This window comes from Varroa destructor, unplaced genomic scaffold, assembly GCF_002443255.2.
Source record: "Varroa destructor unplaced genomic scaffold, Vdes_3.0 BEIS01000004.1, whole genome shotgun sequence".
Taxonomy (NCBI): Eukaryota; Metazoa; Arthropoda; class Arachnida; order Mesostigmata; family Varroidae; genus Varroa; species Varroa destructor.
Window position 1 is genome coordinate 36040885 of NW_019211457.1, and position 11168 is coordinate 36052052.

Genomic DNA, 11168 nt, shown 5'->3' on the forward strand with positions numbered 1-11168 from the left:
TTTGATATGCCCTACGAGAGATAACGGCTTTACACATCGCTCAAGCTCTGCGTATATGCTTTTTAAGCTAAAACAAACAGAAGGCCCATTTTCCTGGCCTCCAGGGTAAATGTCATATACGGGATTGTGTACTACAAACAGATCGCTTAAAAACAGACCAAATGTCCTCAAATAGGTGGGTGTAAACGCCACTTGGGGAACCATAAGTTACACGGTGTATGCGAACGTCGCTTCTTTACCCTCTCACGCTCCAAACGGGAGATGAACATCGATTTATCTTTCCACTTACAGTTACAATAACATAAACTGTCTCATGTGTGAAGTTTCTGCACTAAGCAGCTTCTCTTTGAATACGTTATACAACGCTCAGTCCTGTTTATCAAGCAAAATAATTAAAATATAGCCGTGTATAACATGCGCTAATCTACAATTGTTATAAATTAGATCACTGCTAACGGTTATTGTCTAGACGTTCGCTTTTTATGATATTTACAGTGAGCTGGCATGATAAAAACCTGGCTGACACTTTTTTCTGGAAACTATTCCTAGTCGGCGCGTGCAAAGTATAGCTATACCCTCTCCCTGGTTGACGTGCCATCCGTGCATTGCCATTTATTACTAGCTCAATTGTCTTAATGCTCTATGGCAAATCATGTACGCTGTGAGCCCTTGTTCTCTTGGAAACTTTTGAGACTTCTCGTTGGGTTGAACAGCGTAATCGTAGCTTACGATTCTATGCAGTAGCCATAGAATCTCAACTGGTGTTTGTTAGATGGTCTGTGTGCATATGTAATACGGTGGTGGCTAACCGGCCGTTCCGTTATTGGACCGACGAACGCGCCAGCCAGCGCGTCAATGCCGCCTCCGTTGTAGAACTCCAGAGCCACTACTTCGATTCCGTCTCCCTTATGCCTGTTAAGGTCCTCTTGGGTTCTCACCGCTTCGCTGCTTCACTAACTCCTTTACGTTTTCCAACCAGGGCTACCGCAGCCCTTCACAACCAACTGGACCCACCACGGATCGGCGAGCTCGGTCTCTTTACCCACCTAAACCCCTCTCAGCGACCCTCCGATCCTTCTCCGATCGACTAGTTCCTGTAAGTGTTCCACGCATGGATGATATATTAGCCGAGGTCAACATTTAAATATGCAGTTAATGGTCCAGTAAAGACAGATTTGCTCTGGGCTATCTTCGGCGATGGCACTCTTCTAAGTGCGGGCCCCTTCTCAGTCTCTTTTCATCTTTCTCTATGCCCGTTCTATCTCACACCGTATTTTTCTAGTCGAGCCATCTTTTCCCCGTTCTCTCCCACACAAAGCCCAAAGCGCGGCGCTCCGTGATTTGATGTTGAAAGGAGTGTTGGGAGAGAGATAGCATACAACCAGCTGCTCCACCCTCGTTCCCGTCCGCAGCGTAGCATCACGCAGTTACGCAGAGAGACGACTCCTTGGGGGGTTTGCTGGGCGTTGGGCCGAAACGAGGCAGACTGAGGGTAAAACAAGCAAGTTAGGTAGTCAGTCGGCCCGCTTGGAAAACCTGATATAACAGTAGCCTGCTGTGGTACAACTACTAGCGTAATAGCGCCCAATTCCCCAACTGACCAGCAAGAAAAGAAAGAAGTGAACTAGAGTCTTACACGAAATTTGGAAGTAGCCATGTCCAGTATCGACAGTTTAGTTGAAGCTCGTCAAAGTGGTACGATTGAATCTTATAGGATTTGAAGTACCGCAAATCAAGCAAGCATCTTTCAAGGGAAGATAGAACTTGCTTTGTTAAATAAGTGTTGCATTAGTTGCCGCCCTGGTTTACAGACCGAGGCCATGCTGTCACTTTCTTGTCAGTGTGGGCATGGTAATGCGATGAGCTACGTACTTTGTCATTCAATGCGTGTGCATGTTATCGGATTTAACAAACGTATCCACTTATTCGCAACCTTTTCAGGTTTAAAGGCACCGAAAGATATCGCCGGTGGAATTGTAAGGGCAGCGGGATGTTCTAAGGGACAAGAGGATTCGAATTTGTGGTGAATACAAGTATCACCTCTGTGCGACTAGCTTCGCTAGTGCAGCCGGGTTTAGTGACGGATGCGAAGCAAGCGAAAAGACGTGGCTACCGCAGCAGCTATCTTCAGTTCAATAGGAGGAAGCTACCCCTGCACGGCTCCGCGTCTCGGCTGTGCGCACTTGCCGCCAAACGAGCCAGTGGGGTCACGACAACGACGATAGTGGCAGCAAGGGTGACTGCGGTAGTACCCCAGGCATCTGGAGGCAACTACGGTTTAGTATTCGCAGGAATGCAGCGGTTCGCCACGTGCGCTCCAGTTTCAGCTTAAACTGTGGACTAGAAAGGTGCTGCGAGACGCCTTATGGTCACAGAGAGAGGTCAGCCGGCTAGCAGTGAAGCCACCGTAGAAAACGTCGCACAAACTGTAAAGGAGAGCGCAGCAATGAAAAAGAAAAGAAAGCGAGAGAGGAGGTTCCAGAAGAAGTAAGCAGACTGGGCTGAAACACGCGCTCGAGCGAACGAGCGTCAGATATATTAGCGATTATTATTATATTAGCGCCGTATTAGCGACGCCATGAAATGCATCATTGACTCTTCCTATTGGGGCATGTCACCTAAGTCTCTGTTCTCGTTCTTTATATTCTGCGTCCTGTGGGTTTATCGACCTGAGTGTGCTGACGACCTCTGACCCTTCCCTACGCAGAAGAGGTCAAGAACTCCACGAACTGTGTCGGCGATGCCTCTGAGGAGTGATGGCGTAGGGCCATCGCAAGGAGGGCAGTGGTGCGGGGGTCCTGTTGCCCATTTATCCATCCATGGCTAGCTTACATCGAATGTGGTGTTAACGTCAGTTGCTAAAAATGTACGTGTCTGACGTGGATGTGTGTGTGAGAGGACGTATTTCAAGTACCCTATGGTCGGAGGAGAAGAACGGAAATGTCAACTCTAGTAAAATAATATGAGTTTCATTCCAATAGAGTGAAACTCCTGAAATGAATAGATGCTGTTCTGAGCCAGTAGGCCTCTTACTAATAGTTCATAAATATGTGCATCACATCTCCTTGACACATTACATACAGTAAGGTGAACTTGATTGCAGAGTGTAATCACTGGCATCGAGGAACAACGAGATGTGACGAGGGGAAGAGAAAAAGAACGGCAGTTTGTCGGCAGTCCTTATACGATGACTTCTTGCGTCATGTGCATATATTATGGTCCATATAGTTCGGCTTTCAGCTAAATGTTGCACGGTTTATCACCATAAGGCGCCTTTGTGGGATACGCCTAAATACGCAGCATGTGCTTAACTTGAGGGCATATACAAAATTTATTTCTAAAATTATGTGTATATCCAAAAAAACAATTAAATTAATGCATTCTACTATAGTAAATTTACAGGTAATTGTTATAATTAGTAAATACCGATCAATGAGTTAAAACTATACTATGCTCAACACCTGAGGAGCCTACGTCCTATTCAATGTGCGATTATTGAAGCTCTAGAACAGTAATAGTGATGGTTATGAACATTTGTGATCATGCTTTTTTAATCATAATCTTGAAAGCGTACTTTATTTGCCCAGTTGCGTTTGATGGGGTATATTGCCTGGTAGCCTATCTATTTATCTGGAATAATGTATGATTTTACATACGATGTCGGTATATAGCACGGGTACGGCTAACCGAGTTCGACAACAGCGTGCAGCGTGCATTTTGACCTCATCGTCCTGATCAACCTGAATGCTTTTCGTGAATTTCTGAGAAGTGGCGCACCAAGCATCTACCTATGCATTAGCTGGGAAAAGTCGCTACGAGGGCACAATATGAACGCATTAGTGAACCGTTAAAGTTTCAGAGAGAAGAATGCGTGATAGCTATACGTCCTTCGGTCATCACCTAATTCGTTGAGTTCGACCATTTTAAACATTTCTAAGGAGTAATTTCCCATGCTAGTGCAAAGCCACAGAAGCCTCAGGTGCGCTCAGGAAAAACTGATCTTCAACATTTCTAAGCTAAGCAGAAATAGTATCTTGAACTCAGCGCCGAGGAACTAGAAATAACAAAGACGTATAATTTTCAAATGAAATACTGCAAGCCTTTGAAGAAGCTCTGTGGATGAAAACATATTGTTATAGCGCTTATTAATGTATAAGCTATAATCCTTACCTCTCTTAAAGGTGCGTCACACGTATTCATGGTACCTTAGTTACTCCGTTGTTATAGAACGAGTTAGTGGCGTGGATCTTCAAGTGGGTTCCGTACCGCTCGGGAGCAGTACGCATCGCCTTATCCTCAGACAGGAAAAAGCGCGAATGGATGACACAGATCATAGCAATGTACGGCGAGCAAATAGCAAAACAGTAAAAACTGTAAAGTATGACTGTAGAAAGAGCGAAGAGTTGGAAACCTCATGAGAGACTTCTCTGCCTCCCGTCTCTGTCCAGTAACTAGAAATATTGCATAGCCATCGTTTGGGGGGAAAGGCTCGCTGTGCGGATAGCTCATGAGAAAGTCGTGGCGACCAGGAGTTGGGGCGCGAGTACGAGGTACAGAGAAGGCGACGGACAGAGTGAACATCTGTATGTTAGAAAAACATATAAAAAGCTTTTATCGTTACTTTTTATAGAGCCGGCCGCGTAGCGCTTATCTTTTTGTATGCATTCCAACAGCAGCGCCTTCAACATGTGCGACACAGCAAAAAGGAGGAGGGTTTCGTGAAGTAACTGGGAGCGAAACAACCCTCCTGTTCGCTTAGCTGTCTTCGTACAGCACATTTTAGAACACTGAATACGGGTTGATACAGGAGCAGTCGCAGCTGATACAGGAGTGAGTAGCAAATGTCCTGTGAAGTGAAGTCCTTGTGGAAGGAGAAATCTTCACATTGTGTAGAAATTAGCACCCGTTACCAGACCGACCGTACCAACTCGGATGTGATAAGTCAGCCATGTTGATTTTAACGGACGAATTTACGCTTAATTTATTTAAACTCTCTGGACATTTCTCAGCTTCCCGCAGCCTGCTTTCTGCTTCAAGCTATTGGCACAAGGCATCTTTCGTTGTTCCCCTCTCTTCTCAGATACGTTTGGCCTGTTCGTTCTACTTGTCTGCCCTGGATGCGATTCCTTCTCTCGTTCAGGAAAACGTTTATAAAAACTGAACGGCGCAAAAAAAGGCTAAAGGTCCTCATTCTAAACAGCTGCTTTATTATCGGCATTGATAACAGCAACGTAGGAACAAGAAAAATCGCAAGAACAAGATAAATTAATTATTTAATTCCGAGATTTCGGACTAAATGCGGCTAGTTAACAAAACATGAAATAGGTACATTTATATTACAGTCCACATTATTATATTGCGGCTATGGATTTTATGGATAAGGATACATGCGGGATACGTTAGCTACGCATGCTTTCTCTGTCATATTTTGATTAAAAATTTGTATTTGCGTCAGTTATTATTTTGATATTTTTTTTTTAAACATATCTGATAAAGAAAATATTTCATATCATGTAAGTGCTGGTGGCTTTAAAGGTATGCTTCGATCTCCTTGAAGACCATGCGTACGTTTTGTTTTTAACTCGCTTTACATTACGGCATGTGCCGAAGACTCTTGGATAAAGGCTGTGAGTGACGCTATGTTGGAACAGTCTTGCTCAAACAAGTCTTACATTTAAGTGCTAACTATGTAGATCGTCGGTTCTGGAACATCTAGAAAGTTACCTCATTTGAACTAGATCTACTCGTTGAATTAAAACAAGTGCACAGTGCCAAAATTTTACAAAAATAATTTTTTCAATTCTCTAGTTATCTTGGAATTATTACTTATTATATTATTATTAGTTTTTATAATATTTGTAGCAGTGTATAATAAAGAGAGAGAAAGTTAAAGATTCATACAATATGCATATATATATCTGATTTAACTTTCACTATTCGAGTTCATTTTATGCAGGAAAATAGACATTGTCGTTCATGAAGTAGGCTAAGTCCATCCTATCGTTTCAATGATAGACAGCCTTTGTATTCCAGCAGAGGATTGAATTTTGAATATCCTAGGACACTGCCATTACTAGCAGTACAATATTGCCACAATGACCCACTAGTGATAGTAATACTGCTAATGGTTCTGCTGGCCCAGTGCGGTCTTCAGGATATTCTGTACTCACTTGAGGGATAGTTCCATGAACAGTCTTTTACGTATGACAGGACATCCTCTGTGTCGACCAACAACTGACTGTGATACAGCAGAAAAAGGACCAGAGGCGGAAAGCAACGGCCCGATGAGTTCGAGTGTTAGCGAAGCGCTGCAACAATGGTCGCCGCCGACGCCATGACAGCGGACGCAGATTGTAAAGGACATTGAGAATGCAGACTTGCGTAGGTACTAAGCATATGCTCACTACCAATACAAGCTGAGACAAATCATGCCGTATTCAATGATTTAGTACTATGCCTTAGCAGAAAAGAAAGACGAAATATGAGGCGCTAGCTCCGCACGCGCGAGCTAGGACGAAATCCTCATGTTCTAGCAGCGATCGACAGCTTTTTACTTATCCCGTAAACTTATGAAGTCGGAGCAGGAACGTTTACGCACTTCGCTCAATTAAATGTGGGTTTTCAGCCCAGACTCTCAGCCCAGATATCTCTATTGAATAGCTTTTCATGAACAACCTTTCGTTAACGATAAATCATCTTTACAGATATTTACTACTGTTTATGTAGCTAAAATATGATAAATGTATAATTTATTTGCCTTCAAGCAGGGGAGAAATCGAGTTAACTAGTTCCTGAGAATGAATAACTTCAAGAACCGAACATGGCTTGGCAACAATGATACAGCTGCTGCATAAATGAAGGAAAGAGTACATAAAATATGGGACTTGTCTTTATATACACCGGTTGATCTTCTTGGATGTGTATAGGTTATGTATATATACATTATGTATAGATTCATACTGTGTTATCTCGGCCCACCTGAATACCATTCATGTAAATAGTGCTTAGTAGTAAGCGTATCAATACACTGTACATATATAGCGTAGGCACGTTCGAAACCGATAATTACTGTGGCCGTAGAAAGCTCTAGACCTGCCATTACTCGAATCTATTCTGTCGTTAGACAGGGCGCTCTGTACAGAAGGACATTGCGAGTAAAGACCATCATGCCTATTTATAGACAGCTAAGGTTGTATCGACTTTTCGAGTACGCTAACCGAATTTTAGGTACAAATTTACAAACAGTAAACTGGAGAAAGATTCAGTAAAAGAACAAACATTAAAATTGCCTCTCTGATTTTCATGAGATCTATTATTGCTGAATGCTTCTGAACCAATAGCATCCAAGTTAATAATGGAGTGCTAACACGTTCTGTATGCATAAATAATGGTAAAACTGGACGGGTCATATAAGGATAGGCCATGTGAAGTATAGCCTAGAGCAGTAGGAACTCGAAGCTCGGGGCCTGGAGGACCGGAAATGCATCGACTTTTTCAATTTTCAACTATTCCTTCTTCTTTTCACAGAGCATTGCCCAGTATCTGGTTAGCAGAGACGACTTTCTTTGCACACTTGTAGCGATCTCTTTTCATGGCGTGCGGATAGAAGCTCGTGCGGAGAAAGTAAAATTCTAAACGTTAACAACTGTTACCTAAGGTATTCTGTGGTAGCATATTATAGCTTCTGTGACAGCATCTTAAAATCCGCTCCTTTGCACTTCCATACGCGTATAACAACATCTAACCCACACAGCTGGAAAACACAAACTGTGCCAAACCAACGATGTTGACCATAAAAGAAGCCACTATTACTAATTGTCATTACAGAAAATTATACACAAAACAATGTTTTTAATTTGGCCCCTTGTGCTTTGTTGAATTATTATTACTACACATCGACCAATTAAACAGAAGCTTTAACAAATACCGTCTTGATCCTAAATACTCGTTTAATACTATGCATTTCCATAAAAATTGGTTTCGATTGCTAATTGAATCTCTTAAGATTGGTGAGAGAGTAATTCCCGTTCTTTCGTCTAATAAAAAATGAAACGTTTGTCAATTTCCAGCGAAACACTGATTCGCTATATACCCTTCGGTGCCCTACGGCCTTTTACCATGCATCAGAAAACAATTGCTTGTTTCTTTCATGGTGATCGGAAAAGGGAATAATTCCTTGGTACCAGGTCTGGAGAATACGGTGGGTGCAATGCAACCTGCCGCTCAAGATCTTGCAGGCTAGGTTCAATAAGATATGATCTGGTACCGCAGTGGGTAACGATGACTCTGCCTCGCCTGCCAGATCTTTTTCTTAGATAGCTTAATTTCCTTAGTGCCGGATTCATGTTGATCATCAAGCGTTTCGCAGCGCGTAAGTTCCTCTCTACACCACCAAACCCAGATAATTTTCTTGGTCTCTTCTGGACGAGGATTCCGCTTTGCGTTGTCACAGACACCGCTTCTGGATCCCGGCAACGATTTGGTGCAGAAATTTGTCATCGTTTTTAAGTAAATTCCATAGACTGACAACAGTCGGTGATGGTCGCCTGAACGCAGTTCATCTTCTTGGCCGATTTGCAAGTTGTTTGCTATCCGAAATTCCCATAGACCTTGGATGGCCTACTAGAGAGAAGCTTATTTGTTAGATTACAGGTATATCTTTAAAGTCCAACACTTCTCTTAGTGACAAAACTCTTGCCACGTACTGTAAAAATACTACGGGCTACTTCAATAGCTTTCAACACCTGCAAGGGGCGAAGTCAAGTGAATGTTACAAATACCCTTTTTACCTAATGCATTGATTTTTTTTAGAGAATGAACTCGTAGTTTCCGATACAGCGAGATTTTGACTGGCCTATAAAGGACAGAGCGCTTTCGTATAGCATCTAAATAACGTAAGCCAGCAGTGAAGTGAGTAAGCGGAATAGGAACATATATTAAAAGGAAAAAAGAGAAATATAGACATTGTTTCTTAACGAACGATCTATTTCTATTATTATATCTTCAAGTACTCTACTAACAACAGTACGTTTAATATCTTTTTTAGGTAATGTCTATCCATCTTGGCAAGACCATCGGAACCAGACTACGAGCGCTATGTAGGGCATTCGAGGCGCTCAAGTGAGAACAGGCGAGAACGGCATAAATCTAAACAAAAAAAAATAAGCACATTAGATGCACATAAATTAAGAACAGGAAATTAATGTTATTTGGCATTTATCAAAAGCACAAGTGAATTTATCTGCCAAACGATAAGAAATAGGATGAAATTAGTGAGTTCGCCGAAGAAGTATTTGACTTTGATATCGTAGCTGTCCAAAGTAATCTTTGTGGATTAAATACATAAGGCATGAGCGGGAGAAGGCGATACTAGTTAAGTCGCCTCGGTTTTTGGGGATGATGGTAATAATTATAAAAATAAAACAAAGTAGACACGATACGAAACAGTGTAATTTTGTGTCTTCTAAGTAAGAGTCGACCTTCCGAAAAAAGCAATACTATAACAAGCTGAGATGACTTAGGTACTGTTTAAAACTCCGGGCGCTCCGTGCCGTATCAAATGCTAGATATCAAATGGACTACGAGCTATGCCATTTTGGAGCTATTAATAAGTAGCCGATTGTTCAGGCCTTTTTCTTCCTAGATCCCTATGCACAAAGCTAGTTCTATGCTTAACATGTCATCCGTATATCAACCAATTGCGCTTACGCAAAGGAAGCTGATCTCGGCAAACTCTGTAAAAGAGCTATTGTCATTGAGAAGACTTGAACAGTCCCAAAAGTTTTCAACACTTTGGTTTCCGTACGTTTGTATTTACAATAGTAATAATATCATATTAATAAAATGGGATACTTCAATAACACAGAAGTATTGCGAAGGATGAAATTGAATCTGTATGGCGGTGAAGAATAGGACCTCAGTGTGTCGACTCCATTTTCTGTATCGCTGCCTGTCTCTCTCGCTGTTATTATCGTTCTATTGGCACAATCGTAAAGCTCGCCACCAGCAGAAACACAATCTAGCCAAATCACATCGACCTAAACGTGTCCTGCAAATAAAAAGGTCTGCTGGGTAAATCCCGAAGACCTAGTCAAATACGGATGGCGCAATCGATGGATCGGATTTGACTGTTTTGCTGCATAGAGGAGTTCCACATGAGCTGATGTAACTATCATACATTAGTAAACGCATATTTAACTGACTTCAATTTTAACTTGTTTGTTACCCAAAACTCAGTCTAAAACGTGCAACTTTTCCGTAAACTTGATGCTATCAAGCTTAGATACTTTGCAAAATCAGCTAACAGCACTTAACAGTAACTTTCCCGAAACTTAGCACTACACATTTACTTGCTGTAAGTATTGTCTACACAATATTCTATTATGTGTAGATACGCCTGAACCTACATATGTATCGTAGATCACGGGTAAGATCAAAAGTTCGCGTGTCGGTTGTCCAGAAATAAAGCTTAGAAGTATTTAGGTCGAACGGCCAAGCAGACCTGACTTTGGAAATTAACGTTGATGAAGTTTTAAAAATTGATTGCTGTGCAATGACGGTAATATAATAAATAGCAAACTCTTACAGAACATAGCACCACTCACATTAGGAATGAGAAAAGTTGGATGCATTATTATCAATGTGCAATGCCTTTTGCCTAATAATGAAGCATACCCCTAGAATGTTTAATTATGGAAAAAAAAAGGTGCCCTAGAGGCACCCCAGTTCACGATATATATAATCGTTTCATGTCGGCTAGACTGGCTCACGCTTTTCTGTATAATATCATAACTTTGAGGTAGTTAGAAAACGATTTCTACGAGATTCTTTAATTATATTGAATATTGTGACAGGAAGTTGCAATAACTCCAAGCTTGGATATGTCTAGTGGAACTCGAGACCCCTATTACAAAGGAGTGCACTCCTGTTAAAACTAGGTAGGCATATCGCGTTTATCTTCAAGAAAACAAACCTTTGCTTTGACGCGATGGAATCGGTTACTGCTTCTCTTTCAATAGATTTTGTCGTCTGCATTCTTTATATGAATCACGTTATCAGGAGCTGGTTATCCTTACAGCAGGCTACACTCGTTTATTGCGATTATCTCAAAGTTCTAACGTTTACAAAATTTTCGGTTGACGTTAAACAACCAACAATAAACAAACCAC

The 11168-nt window shown here is 41.7% G+C and overlaps 1 protein-coding gene and 2 long non-coding RNA genes across 6 annotated transcripts in view; 2 read left to right on the forward strand and 1 right to left on the reverse strand.

Annotated features, from left to right (window-relative positions):
* The window catches only part of LOC147756135 (uncharacterized), a 207929-nt gene extending 198749 nt beyond the window's left edge, over window positions 1-9180 (forward strand). For both annotated transcript variants that reach the window (XR_015327059.1, XR_015327058.1), the window contains one exon: window positions 9047-9180. This is a non-coding gene — a long non-coding RNA (uncharacterized LOC147756135). The remainder of the gene's footprint in view (window positions 1-9046) is intronic.
* The window catches only part of Ptp69D (Protein tyrosine phosphatase 69D), a 577123-nt gene that overhangs the window by 273195 nt on the left and 292760 nt on the right, over window positions 1-11168 (forward strand). The gene's annotated exons all lie outside the window — the stretch shown is intronic.
* The window catches only part of LOC111250185 (uncharacterized), a 39189-nt gene that overhangs the window by 8071 nt on the left and 19950 nt on the right, over window positions 1-11168 (reverse strand). The window contains exon 5 of one of the 2 annotated variants that reach the window (XR_015327063.1): window positions 9065-9147. The exons of the other annotated variant lie outside the window; for it this stretch is intronic. This is a non-coding gene — a long non-coding RNA (uncharacterized LOC111250185). Of the gene's footprint in view, window positions 1-9064; window positions 9148-11168 lie in introns of those variants that run through there. 2 annotated transcript variants of the gene reach the window in all.